This window comes from Panthera onca, chromosome D2 (assembly GCF_046562875.1).
Source record: "Panthera onca isolate mPanOnc1 chromosome D2, mPanOnc1 haplotype 2, whole genome shotgun sequence".
NCBI classification, from domain to species: Eukaryota; Metazoa; Chordata; class Mammalia; order Carnivora; family Felidae; genus Panthera; species Panthera onca.
The window spans coordinates 44894916-44910112 of record NC_138349.1 but is presented as its reverse complement, the minus strand read 5'-3'; the positions used below and the strand labels follow the sequence as shown (position 1 = coordinate 44910112).

The 15197-nt window shown below is 39.7% G+C and overlaps 1 non-coding gene across 1 annotated transcript; it reads right to left on the bottom strand.

Annotated features, from left to right (window-relative positions):
• Positions 1–10740: 10740 nt before the first annotated feature.
• LOC132685708 (U6 spliceosomal RNA) lies at positions 10741–10847 on the bottom strand. Its single transcript, XR_009613277.1, has one exon. It is a non-coding gene; the product is annotated as a U6 spliceosomal RNA (small nuclear RNA).
• Positions 10848–15197: the final 4350 nt, after the last annotated feature.

Sequence of the window (15197 nt, the reverse complement as noted above, 5' to 3'; positions counted from 1 at the left end):
TGCGGCCACCACAGGTAGTCCTGGGTGCTGAGTCTGAAGCCAAGTGAGCATGGTCATGGGCCCTTGGGCAAAGGTTGGTGCAACTAATGACTTCTGCAAAGGTCATGAATTCCGCTGTCAGTGTCAAGTGGCCATTTGAATCTACATTTATGATCAACTAATTTTCAATAATGATGTCAGAGTAATTCAAAAAGGAAAGAATAGTCAATAAATGGTGCTGGGACAACAGGATGTGCAAAAAGAATGAAGATGGACTTCTACCATACTCCATGTACAAAAATCAACTCAAAAGAGGCCATTGACCTAATGTAATAGCTAAAACTATTAAAATCCTAGAAGAAAACATAGACATAAATCTTTGTGACCTTGGATTAAGTACTGTTTTTTTAGATAGGATACCAAAAGCATAAGCAAAAACGACAAAAAATTGACAAATTGGACTTCATAATTAAGAACTTTTGTGCTTCAAAGTATACTCTCAAGAAAGTAAAGTCATCTCGCAGACTAGGATAAACATCTGCAAACCATATATCTTATGAGAGATTGGTATCCAGAATATATAAAGAACTCTCAGAATCAACAATAGAAGGACAAAAAAACCCAATTTTTTAAAACAGCAAAGCATTTTTATAGACATTTCTCCAAAGAAGATATACAAGTGGCAAATTATTCCATGAAAAAATGCTCAACCTCTTTATTTATTAGATAAATTAAAACCAAAACCATAATGAAATATCATTCCACACCTACTAGGATGACTATAATAAAAAAAGACTGACTACAGCAAGTGTTGACAGAGATGTGCAGAAATTGGAACTTTCATACATTCCTGGTGAGAATGCTAAATGGTGCAGCATGTTGACAAATAGTTTAGAAGTTCCTTAAAATATTAAACATATAGTTATCATGTGACCCAGCAATTCTACTCCTAAGTATATACCCAAGAGAATTTAGACATATTTCTACATAAAATCTTGTATGTTAATGTTCACAGCAACATTATTCATAATAGCCAAAATGTGAAAACAACCCAAATGTCAATCAATTGATGAATGAATAATGTAGTATATTCATACAATGAAATATGCTTCAGCCATAAAAAGGAATGAAGTACTGATATATGCTACAACATGGATGAATCTTGAGAACATTATGCTAAGTAGAAAAAGCCAGACACAAAAGACCATGCTATGTATTACTTCACATATAGGAAATGTCCCGAATAGGCGAACACAGAGACACAGAAAGTAGATTAGTGGTTGCCTGACCTGGGGGGAAGCATGGAATGGTGGGTGACTGCTAATGGATACAGGGCTCTTCTGGGGATATTGTAACTGCTCTGGAATTAGATAGTGTTATTGATTGCACAGCTGTGTGAATATGCTAAAACCCACTGACTCCTACACTTTAAAAGGGTGAATTTTATGGCGTGTGAATTATATCTCAATATATATCTTACCATACATCCTAGTTTTATGGTATGTGAATTGAAAGTGGTATGGGAGCTTAGAGGAGAGTTACAAGTTAAAGGGGGGATCCAGGAAGGCTTCCCTGGGGAAGGGACACAAGTTGTCCTTTTCCTAGCTCTCCAGTCCCTGAACATAACTGGTTCACAATCATGTCCCAAAGCAATGCCTCTCCAGAGCAGTGACATGCCACTTTATACTCTTATACTCCTTCCTAGTGTCTTCCTTTCCTCTACAAAGGCTTCACATCATGTTCACACAATCCAAGCCCCATTCGTCCATCCGTTTTTCAGTGCAAGTTTGTTCTACAAGTGAACACATTTTTTTCACAGTCATTTTTATTTTCTGACCTTTCAGTGTCTTTTTTTTTAGTTGAAGTATAGTTGACATACAATATTATGTTGGTTTCAGGTGTACAACACAGTGATTTGACATTTACATACGTTATGAAATGATCACCATTGTAAGTCTAGTTGCCAAAATTATTGCAATATTTTCTAGCCAAATTTATAGGAAAGGCATAGCCTAGCAAAACAGAAAACGTTTAGACAAACTGCACCCCTTCAGTCAAGCACCATGGAAAAAATTATGGGCCCCTTCCCCACCCACACCAGGAAAAACTGAGAAGTGAGGCTATACTTTCACTCTTGTGAGGCTGTAACAATGTACTTTATTACCCCCCGCCAAGATGGTGTCAGGGAAGATCGGGTAGGGAACGAGGACTTTCTTCCTCAAATAAATCAACCCCAGAGTATCAGTGGAGAACATGTTAGGAGACTAAACGCCAATCTCTACACAGCAGCAATGTAGAGCCTTCTCCTCACTTTGGACATCAACAGAGGCCAGAAAGAAAACCTGTACTCCCACCTATAAATAATGAGGAGGTGTCACCATCCTCTGCTAAAGAAAGCCAGATAAAACAGATTTAAGTAAGATCCAGAGACTCCTAACATAATATAAAAACGTCCAAGTTTCAGTTGAAAATTGCTCATCATACAAAGAACTGGGAAGATCTCAAATTGAATTTAAAAAGATAATCAATAGATGCTGATACCAAGACGAGAAGGAAGTTGGGATTATTAGACAAAGATTTTAAAGCACCAATGATAAAAATGTTTCAAGAAGCAATGACGAACATGCTTGAAACAATAAAAAAATTAGGAAACTTCATCAAAGAAACAGAAGATATAAAGAAAAACCAAATGGAAATTTTAGAACTGAAAAATACAATAACTAAAATGAAAAGTTCAGTGGATCGGCTCAACAGCAGAGTGGAGGGAACAGAGGAAAAATTAATCAAAGGAGTTCAGGAGTGGCTACGTTAATGTCAGATGATATAGATTTCAGAGCAAAGAAAATTACCAGAGTTAAAAGAATTTTACTTCATAAGAAAAGTATAAATTCCCCAAGAAGACACAGCATTCCTACACTTGTACACCAAACAACAGAGCTATAAAATATGGCAAGCATAAACTGATTAAACTGACAAGAAAACTAGAAAATACACAATTACAGCTGGAAACGTCAATGCCTCCCTGTCAATAATTGAGAAAACAATGAAATAGAGTATTAGCCAGGATATAGAAGAACTCAACACCGCCGTCAAACAACGTATCTGGTCAACACGTGTAGAATATCCCATCCACCGATGGCAGAATACATATTCTATTCAAGTGGCCACAGAACATATACCAAAGTAGACCATATCTTGGGCCATAAAGGAAGCCTTAACAAATTTAAAGTAATTAAAATCATATACAGTGTGTTCTCTGACTACAATTGAATCAAATTAAAAATCAGTAACAGAAAGATAACAGGAAAATCTCCAAACACTTCGAAACTAAACAGAACATTTCTAAATGATCCATGAACCAAAAAGGAAGTCTTTTTTAATTTTTTAATTTTTAATTTTTAATTTATTTATTTTTTAAATATGAAATTTATTGTCAAATTGGTTTCCATACAACACCCAGTCTTACGGGAAATTTTAAAAAGGCATGTAACCCAATACAACATATGAAAATGTGTGAGACACAGCTAAAGCAGTGCTGAGAGGGGAATTGAGAATATTAAATGCATTTATTAGAAAAGAAGAAATATGGAGGTCCCTCAAAAAATAAAAAATAGAACTAGCATATCATCCAGAAATTCTGCTTCTGGGTATTTATTTAAAGGACACTAAAACACTAACTCAAAAACATATCTGCACCCCTATGTTCATTGTAGCATTATTTACAATAGCCAAAGCATGGAAACAATCTAAATGTCCATCATGGATGCATGAAGAAAATGTGGTATATGTACAATGGAATATTACCTAACCACAAAAAGAAGGAAATCTTGCCATTTGCAATTCCATGGAGAAATCTTGAGGGTGTTATGCTAAGCAAAACAAGTCAGACATAAAGACAAGTACCAAACAATCTCAATCTCATTTATATGTGGAATCTTAACTTTTTTTTTTTTTTTTTAGAGAGAGAGAGAGAGAGAGAGAGCGAGTGAGAGAGCATACCATTGGAGGAGGGGAGCAGAGGGAGAGATAGAGAATCTTAAAGAGGCTCCAAGCTCAGTGTGGAGTCCCATGCAGGGCTCTATCCCACAACCCTGGGATCATGACCTGAGCCAAAATCAAGAGACAAATGCTCAACTAACTGAGCCACTCAGATGCCTCCCCTTATATGTGGAATCTTAAAAAACAAATTCTAAAAGAAAACAAACCAAGCTTGCAGATACTGAGAACAGACTGGGGTGTACCAGAGGCAGGGGAGAGGGGTGGGCAAAATGAGTGAAGGTGGTCAAAAGGTACAAACTTCCAGTTATAAAATGAGTAAGTTACAGGAAATTAATGTACAGCATGGTGACTATAGTTAAAAGTATTGTATTGTATATTTGAAAGTTGCTGAGAGAATAGATTTTAAAAGTTCTAGGCAGAAGAAAAAAGTCTGTAATTGTGTGTGGTGATGGATGTTAACTAGATTTATTGTGGTGATCATTTCATTGTATATACATATATCAAGTCATTATGTTGTATATCTGAAATGAGTGTAATATTACATGTCAATTATGTCTCAATTTAAAGAGAGAGGAAAGGTGTTAGCTCACTTATCTAAGCTCTCACTTCAAGAATCTACAAATAGAAGAGCAAAATAATCCCCAAGTAAGCAGAAGGAAGGAAATAATAAAGATAAGAACCAAATCAATGAACTGAAACAGAAAAATAATATAAAAAATCAATAGAACAGTTTAAAAAAATTTTAATGTTTAATTCTGAGAGAGAGACAGAGCATGAGTGTGGGAGGGGCAGAGAGAGAGGGAGACACAGAATCTGAAGCAGACTCCAGACTCTGAGCAGTCAGCACAGAGCCCAACACAGGGCTCAAACTCATGAACAGTGAGATCATGACCTGAGCCGAAGTCAGTCGCTTAACCGACTGTGCCACCCACGTACCCCCTAAAACAGATTTTTTATATCAATAAAATTAACAAAACTCTAATAAGAGTGACAAGAATAAAAAAAAATAAGGCACAAATTATCAATATCAGGAATGAAACAAGGATATCACTACAGACTCTGCAGATAGCAGCAGTAATATGTGAACACTACACACAACTCTATATAAACTCTATATAAACATAAATTTCACAACATAGATGGAATGGACCAATTCCTTAAAAAGCATGCCAACTACCACAACTCATCAAATATGAGACAGATAATAGCCCTACAACTATTAAGGGAATTGAATTTAGAATTTAAAATCTCCCAGAAACAACATCTTCGGACCCAGAGAATTCTACCAAATGTTTAAAGAAGAATTAACACCAATTCTATGCAATCTCTTTTAGACAATAGAAGAGAAAGGAAGACTTCTCTGTTCATTTTATGAAACTATCATTACCGTGATACCAAAACCAGACAAAGAAAAAACAAGAAAACTGTAGACCAATATATCTCATTAATGCAGATGTGAAAGCCCTTAGAATATCAGCAAATAGAAATCAACTACACATGAAAACAATTTTACATCATGATCCAAGAGGGATCCAGAGATACAAGGCTTGTTCAGTATGGGGAAATCTGTCATTGTAATCCACCAGATTAGACTATTAAAGGATAAATATCATACAATCTTATCAGCAGATGTAGACAAAAAACATTTGATAAAATTCAGCCCCCATTCATAATAAAAACTCTCAGAAAAATAAGAATAAAGGAGATCTTCCTTAACTTGATAAAGAGCATCTAAAAAACTTAGAGCTAATGTACTTCAAGGCAAAAACACAAATGCTTTCTCCTCAAGATCATGAGCCAAGCAAGGATGTCTGCTTTCATAACCCTATTCAATATAATGCTAGAAGTTCTAGCCAGGAAAAAAAAAAAGTTCTAGCCAGTATAATAAGGGCAAGAGAAGGAAATAAGCAACATACAGGTTGGAAAGGAAGAAGTAAAACGGCCTCTATTTTCAGATGATAAATTTTCTACATAGAAAATTCCAGCAAATGTACGAATATACTCTTAGAACTAACAAGCAAGTTCAAGCAAGACTGTAGGATAAAAGGAAAACATACAAAAATAAATTTTATTTCTATACATCAACAACTAGCATGTGAAATTAAAATACAATACCATTTACAATTGCTCAAAGACAATGAAATACCTAGGTGTAAATCTAACAAAACATATATAGGACTTACATGCTGAAAATTGTGCAATGATGATGAAAGAAATGGAAAAAAAAAAAGATCTAAATGGAGAAACACATCTTGTTCATGAATTGGAAGACTCAACACAGTAAAGATGTTCATTCTCCCCAAACTGATACATAGGTATAATGCAATTCTTATTAAAATCCTAGCAAAATTGCTTCTAGATATAGATTTTTAAAAATTTTATGTGGAAAGGCCTTAACATTTTTGAAAGGAAAGAATAAACTGGAAGAAATCCATTTACCCAATTTCAAGGCTTATTATAGAGCTACAGAAATCAAGTCTGTGTAGTATTGGCCGAAGTATAGTCACATAGATCGGTGGAACGGAACAGAGAACCCAAGAAAATACCCACGCTGATATGCCCAACTGACTTTTATTTTAAATGTTTATTTTTGAGAGACAGTGAGAAAGAAAGCGGAGGAGAGGCAGACAGAGAGGGGGACGGAGGATCTGAAGCAGGCTAGGCGCTGACAGCAGAGAGCTTGAACTCAAGAACTGTGAGAGCATGACCTGAGCCAAAGTCGGATGCTAACCCACTGAGCCACCCAGGCGTCCCTGCCCAGCAGATTTTTGATGAGGATGCAGAAGCATAAATTAATGGTGCAATCAGATGCCCTAGGCACAAACAATAAATAAAAATAACGCTTGACCTAAGTGTCACTTTCATACAAAAATTAGCCTAAAATGGATCATGGACATGAAGATAAAATGTAAAACTGTAAATATCTTAGGGAAAAAAAAAAACAACTTAGGAAAAAGTCTATAGGATGTAGAGCCAGGCAAAATGTTCTTAGACTCGACATAAAAAGGGCAATTTATAAAAGGAAAATCTTATAAGTTTGACTACATCAAAATAAAAGCATTTGCTCTGCAAAAGCCCCTGTTAAAAGGGATTTTGACAAGAACATATTTAACAGTTTCTACGAAGAGAAAGAGAGCTTCACTTTCAAGTCAATAGAGATTGTCATTTGGGACCCTTTCAAAACAACCAATTATGACTATCTCTATGACATTGCCATCCAACCCCCATCCCTCACTTCTGTCTTCGTGGTAATTAGGAGGTATTCACCTCATGCCTTGCTGAAGTCCAGACAAAGCAGTTCTTTAATCTGCCTATCTAGTGATCCCATCACAAATGGCTCAATGGAGTCTGGCACATCTTGTGGATGGTGTGATTTTCTACACAGTACACTCATTATAGGTGGATAGGACAAATGATCTAATTAACAAAGACAGCTACTTTCAACGCATTCTGTCCCAGACCCAGCTATATCTCTATTAGGAAGAAAACACATCACATTTTCTATTTGAGAATCTTGGGATCTAAGTCTTCAATTTGGGTGTTGGAGGGAATAAGGAGAGGAATCGTGGCACCTGCTTTATCCAAATCTTTCTACAAGGTGAAGATTTATTAAACACATATTGTTTTGAGCTCTTCATATTAAAGTTTTGAGTGAAAAGCACAGATGTGATGTGAAGGGTACAATACCTTCTTACCTTGGAACTCATTTATGCCATTTATACTATAAAGGAATCAAATGTTAATAATCACAGATACTTTGCTATAGAAAATACCTCTCCTGCCTTCCTTGTACACTGCCCTGAAAATGTTTCCAATACTTCCAAAGACAACTGTCTAGGGATCAGTCACAGAACATTTTCCTTCAACCTGGATATTAACCGAGCAAGCAGCAGCTTTGGAATTATACACCTGTGATCAGGCCAAATGTGGCAGAAGCATTTACCCTTGTCTCCTCAGAGGCAAAGAAACTCTGTTTTGCACATCAGCCTTTTTTTTTTCCTTTGCTCTCTGTTCAGAGATCCAGCCCCACCCCATGAAAAGGCTGTCTATTTGATCAGAGAGACACAAAGTTGGCTTGTGCAAACCAAGTGTAAAAGACAGAAGAGCAATTTATTCTGGTTAATAAGCTAAGAGAAAACATGCAGAGGCCAATTGTATGGTGGGCACAAGAAGGGTTTCTTGTCTGGAGAGTGTATAGTGTAGCAGACACTGTCATTTGTTTGCCCATCCAACGGCCCTCGCCCTTTTTTATTGTGCAGAATAAAACCCTATTTGCTGCAGATATCAGGCAGGTGGCTGTGAGATTTAGGAGAAAATTATGTGCTATCAGTCCTCCTGCATGAGAAAATTACAATTTCTCTATACAAATTTTGGGAGGCAGCCTTCAAGATCCTTAAATGATTCTTGCCTACTGATATTTACACCCAAAAGAGTGTACTCCTCTTTTGCACTGAATAGGGCTGCGGTGTGACCAACAGGATATTGTGGAAATGCAGAATTTGAATCTTTCAAAGCTAAGTTATTAAAACACATCGTAGCTTTTATCTTGCCTTCTTGGATTCATTCTGAAGGAATCCAGCTCTCATACAGTGAAAACATTCAAGCAATCCTATGATAAAGTCCATGGGACCAGGAACTGAGGCCTCCCGCCAATCGCCAGAATGAAATTGCTGGCCATGTGAGTGAATAAACTTTGCCCAGATCCTCCAGCTCTGGCTGCAGACAACTGGAAGTCCAGCTGACGTCTTGCCTGCACTTTTATTAGAGACCCCAAGCCAGCACCATGCAGCCAAGTCTCTCCCAAATTGCTGGCCCAAAGAAACTATGAGAGATACTATTGCATTAAGCCAATAAATTTCAGGGCAATTGGTTATGCAGTCATAGATAACTGACATACCAATCATGTTAATTCCCATTTCCCCTGGATGGTATAGAAGTAGCCAGAGAACCACAGACTAAAAACCAGACACGTAAATGAGAGCCTTTGACATTGCCTATGTCTTGTTCTGACAGCCTGGGCAGGTGGTGTGCTCATAAGCCTTATTTCTAGAACAATTTTGAAAGCCCTGATTTTTAGTATTTACCTAGTTCTATGGGGTAAATATTCCCTTCATGGTTAAGCTCATGCTACCACCACAGTTGGGAAAGGTTGTACACAGTTGGCTCTCTCAAACCCCTGTGAGTCAGCTCCAGCAGTAGAGAAAGAATTTATTTCCAGGTCTCTTTCAGTCCAAAGCTCCAGCTCCTTATGGTCCGGATGCTGCTATTCCAAAAATTCAATAGTACTTCAGACCCTTGGTCTACCTGTGAAGAACTAAAGAGTATTTGATTAGATCATAGTTTTGATTATTTATTATTATAGTGCTCTGATTGAAGCCAGGAGATGCTGGTCCCCCCCATACGCACTTCCTCAGCCTTCAGGGGGAGCTCCTCTTCATGCTAGAGAGAGCCAGCAAGTAGCTACATGCCTATTCAGTGGGAGAAACATCATCCCTGAAGATGTGGATTGACAATGTCCTAGGACAGTGACCTAAACATCTTTTTTTAATTTTTAATTTTTATTTTTTATTTTATTTATTTCTTTTTTCAATATATGAAGTTTATTGTCAAATTGGTTTCCATACAACACCCAGTGCTCATCCCAAAAGGTGCCCTCCTCACTACCCATCACCCACCCTCCCCTCCCTCCCACCCCCCATCAACCCTCAGTTTGTTCTCAGTTTTTAAGAGTGTCTTATGCTTTGGCTCTCTTCCACTCTAACCTCTTTTTTTTTTTTTCCTTCCCCTCCCCCATGGGTTTCTGTTAAGTTTCTCAGGATCCACATAAGAGTGAAACCATACGGTATCTGTCTTTGTATGGTTTATTTCACTTAGCATCACACTCTCCAGTTCCATCCATGTTGCTACAAAGGGCCATATTTCATTCTTTCTCATTGCCACGTAGTACTCCATTGTGTATATAAACCACAATTTCTTTATCCATTCATCAGTTGATGGACATTTAGGCTCTTTCCATGATTTGGCTATTGTTGAGAGTGCTGCTATAAACATTGGGGTACATTGGGGTACAAGTGCCCCTATGCATCAGTACTCCTGTATCCCTTGGGTAAATTCCTAGCAGTGCTATTGCTGGGTCATAGGGTAGGTCTATTTTTAATTTTTTGAGGAACCTCCACACTGTTTTCCAGAGTGGCTGCACCAATTTGCATTCCCACCAACAGTGCAAGAGGGTTCCCGTTTCTCCATATCCTCTCCAGCATCTATAGTCTCCTGATCTGTTCGTTTTGGCCACTCTGACTGGCGTGAGGTGATATCTGAGTGTGGTTTTGATTTGTATTTCCCTGATGAGGAGCGACGTTGAACATCTTTTCATGTGCCTGTTGGCCATCCGGATGTCTTCTTTAGAGAAGTGTCTATTCATGTTTTCTGCCCATTTCTTCACTGGGTTATTTGTTTTTCGGGTGTGGAGTTTGGTGAGCTCTTTATAGATTTTGGATACTAGCCCTTTATCCGATATGTCATTTGCAAATATCTTTTCCCATTCCGTTGGTTGCCTTTGAGTTTTGTTGGTTGTTTCCTTTGCTGTGCAGAAGCTTTTTATCTTCATAAGGTCCCAGTAGTTCATTTTTGCTTTTAATTCCCTTGCCTTTGGGGATGTGTCAAGTAAGAAATTGCTACGGCTGAGGTCAGAGAGGTCTTTTCCTGCTTTCCCCTCTAGGGTTTTGATGGTTTCCCGTCTCACATTCAGGTCCTTTATCCATTAAAAATATGGAACGCTTCACGAATTTGTGTGTCATCCTTGCGCAGGGGCCATGCTAATCTTCTCTGTATCGTTCCAATTTTAGTATATGTGCTGCCGAAGCGAGCACAGCATCTTTTTTTTTAAATATTTATTATTTTTTGAGAGAGAGATAGAGAGAGGGAGAGAGAGGGGGAGGAGTAGAGAGAGAGGGAGACACAGAATTGGAAGCAGGCTCCAGGCTCTGAGCTGTCAGCACAGAGCCCAACGCGGGGCTCGAACCCACGACCCATGAGATCATGATCTGAGCCAGGTTGAACGCATAACCGACATAGGCACCCCAAGGACAGTGACTTAAGAGTGCCAGTGCTTAACAGCAATCTAGCGATCTTCTGGCATGTGGTTAGGTCCCTAGTGAATAGAATGGGCTTCACAAACTAAGAATAGAAGCTCACCTTGAAGCCTGAGATATGGTCGTTCAGCAATACACAGACTTAGAGAAGATCCTTTTCTGATAAGATAATAGCATGGTGGTTAAGTGTCAACTTAGATTGTTTGCATTCACATTGTTTCCACTAGCTGTGTAATTTGGGGGCATTTACTTAATTTTATAAGCCTCACCTTTCCCATCTGTAAAATGAGAATAATAGGGCTGATTGTATACAATCATGAATGTTATGTGCTTGGCCTATGGAAAGTATTCAATAAAATCTGGCTATTAGTAGCATTATTATTATCATTACTATGCAGTGATGCAGGTCACTGAAGGCAAAGTTGCAAAGTTTTGATAATAAAAAGGAGACACTCCCTAGCATGTCTCCATATTCCCCAAAGTAGAGCTGGAAAGACAGGATGGATTGGGCTTCCCTGCCCTGCATCCTCCCCATTGAAGTGTCAGTGACACTCCTCTGCAGAGGCAGCCCCACCCACATCCTGAAATATTTCCAACTAGCACAGAAGGACATCATGTCCTCAACCACCAGCTGTGCCACAGTTGAGCCTCTTGTCAGGTGCCCACCGAATCCCAGGCCACCCCTCCTCTTGTCCTTGTCTATCTGACCTGGTTCCCAACTCACTTTTTCTGCTGGCACTTGTCTGGGGCTGGATCCCCACCTGGATCTTGTGGTCTTTGTCTGTCGGTTAGGGGAAGAGGCTCTTATACCCTGAGATGACAGCTGAGCTCACTCCTATGTGGGTACTGACTGTCAGAAGGATGGCATTATCTGTTTAATGTGTCAGCTGTCACTGTGCCTCTCTCACCCAGACGAGCACTTGCTACCCACCACTGTGGATCAGCAGCTGCTTTCTAGAGAGGCTCTCCAGTCTTGTGATAACCTAATCTGGCATCCTAATCTTCCTCACAATTTGATATTGCTGAAGTCCCTGTGGGTCTTGTATATGTCCTCACAAAGGACATCTAGACACAAAAGAAGCTTGTTGTAAGTAGACAGTACTGCTCTTCAGTTCCTGGGCCCTACCTCACACCAGATCACAGCCAGCTGTCTGATTTACCCACATGAGCCAGAAGGATTCAGAAGTGTTCCCATCTGTTAGAGCTACCACCTTCCATTCTGTACCACACCGGAGTGGAGGCAGTAAAACGTAGTCTCTCCCCTCCCCCTGCTTGCTGCACCTCAGGCAAGCCTATGTGCTGTTCTTGCTTTTAGCACTTCTGACTGCTGTAGGAACACAGGAAATAGCAGCCATATGAGAAACTAAGTTTGATTTTCCAAAATTATAAAATTTCTATAACCAGCATTAGATTTGGGGGTCTGTACTATTACAGAGAAATTACTCAGTGGATGCTTGTTAAAAATGACCATGCAGAGGAGAGCCTGGGTGGCTCACCTGGTTAAGTGCCTGACTCTTAGTTTTGGCTCAGGTCATGATCTCACAGTTTGTGAGTTTAAGTCCTGCCTTGGGCTCTGCACTGGCAACACAGAACCTGCTTGAGATTCTCTCTCTCCCTCTCTGTCTCTGCCTTTTCCCCACTTGTTCTCTCTGTCTCTCTCTCAATAAATAAATAAATAAATAAAATTTTAATGAAAGACAGAGTTTATTCAAGACTATGGGAACAGGAGAGAGACCATTGCAATACAAGAGACTAAACTCAATTCCAAATACAAACAGGAGCAAGTGAGGATTTACTAAGAAACTTACTAAGAGAAACTTGGTTAGGTATCAAGAGTGGAGGAAGAGGAGTTTGATTAGATATCAAGGGTGGAGGAAGAAGAATGTAATTGGATATGGGGGTGGTGGGTGGATTCTTTGGCAAAACTGGGCTCAGCAGGTGAAGGATGAGAGCTAGTCAAGGAGAGGACTCAAAGAAGCCTGACTACAGTTGGTGAAGGAGGGAGTCTTTGCCAGTATCAGAACTCTCCAGAGAAACAGACCAATAGGATGTATGTATGTGGAGAGAGAGAAAGGAGGATGGATGTGGAGGGGGTAGAAAGAGAAAGGAAAAGTGGGAAGGAAGAAGGAAAGAAAGAGAGAGAAAGATTTATTTTAAGGAATCAACTCATTTAATTGTGAAGTCTGGCCAGTCAGAAATCCATAGGGCAGACCAGCTGGCTGGAAACGCAGGCTGAATTTCTATGTTACAGTCCCAAGGCAGAAAGTCTTCTCTGGAAACCTCAGATATTTGATATCTTAAGGCCTTCAATGGATGGGATGAGGCCTACTCACATTTTGGAGGGTAATCTACTTTACTTGAAGTCAACTGTCTGTAAATGTCAATCACACTGACCAAATACCTTCACATCTAGACTAACATTCAACCAGACAACTGGAACCATTGCTTAGCCATGTTGACATAAAATTAACCATCACAGGGCCCCAAGAAAGTATGTGGAAGCCCAGCTGACATGTTCAGTCCACTTTGACTTCTGAGGGGTGCTCACCAGTCTCCTGATCCCATTTTAAAAAAATGTTTAATGTTCATTTTTGAGAGAGAGACAGAGTATGGACGGGGGAGGGACAGAGAGAGAGGGAGACACAGAATCTGAAACAGGCTCCAGGTTCTGAGCTGTCATCACAGAGCCCAACGTGGGGCTTGAACTCAAGAAGTGGGAGATCATGACCTGAGCTAAAGTCAGACACTTTACTGACCGAGCCACCCAGGTGCCCCCTCCTGATCCCATTTTTAAGAGAAAACAATTCAGAGGACTCCTTCCCTCTATAACACCTCTCTTTATAACCTAGAGATAAAAATGAGGCAGAAAGTATTTTCTTCTTGACCTCAAATGAACATCTTATATCCAGAGACCCACTGGTCCAGGAACATCTGCAGCCATCACACTGACTATTGAGAAATGATGTTTGGCAAAAATGATAAGAATACCTGTAGAGGTATCACAAAGCTATTTGGAGGTAAGAACAAGGACAAATTAGGCCACATACCTAATAATCAGGGATGCCTGAAGTGGGAAATTCCACTTATCATTATGTTTGTGTCTTCTGACCCTCAAGAATGCACTATTAGACTCGGCAAGGTGGGGAAAACACAGATAAAAACTGCCACTATCCTGCCCCCACATAGGAAATTTTAAGAGAGCATCCTGTTATTCTGCTGAATTTGAATAACAGTATCCCATGCAGTGAAAGCTATGCAGCTCAGAATCATTCATACCACTGGCTGCTTCACCAAGCACCCAGCTCCACTGGCAAGGGCTTTGCCTGGGTTTCACAAGGAACTCCCTCTTGCCAGAGATTGTGTGTGGTCTTTGAAGAAGCAGGGGAGGAATATCCTTTTCCTACCTTCTGTAATGCATTTTCTTGGTGGAGTCTTAAGGCAAGGTGTTTGTCTCTAGAAGTCTCTTAGTTTTACTTACATCCTGTTCTCCTGGCACTTGGACATGAAAAACTAGGCTGAGAGACAAAGCTGAGAGATGCCCAGTTTGGCTCCTCCCTGATGACCAAGTTCCTGATTGGATCAGCCTCCACCTGTGGGAATCCCTCCCCTCTCATTCACTCACCAGTGCATTTTGAAAACATATTTTGAGTGCCCATTATGCACCAGGCACTGCTTTAGGTGCTGGGGGTTCTACAGTAACCACACTATCTGCCATCCTGGAGTGCTCATTCTTTTTTTTTTTTTTTAATGTTTATTTACTTTTGAGAGAGAGAGAGAGAGAGAGAGAGAACGAGCAGGGGAGGGGGAGAGAGACAGGGAGACACAGAATCTGAATCAGACTCCTGGCTCTGAGCCCTCAGCATAGAGCCCAATGCAGGGGCTCAAACCGTGAGATCGTGACCTGAGCCGAAGTCGGACGCTTAACCAACTGAGCCACCCAGGACACCTGGAGTGCCCATTCTTGCAAAGTGACCTCTGCTTCCATCAACCCAATGGTCAGATGTGTTCAAATAGACCTACTTTCAATTCAGACTCAAGATAGGCTCTTTTACCCCTGCTACTTTGTAGATAGGTAGGTAGATAGATAATTTTTAATATTTTATAAGCATTTGTTAAATAGCATCTCAT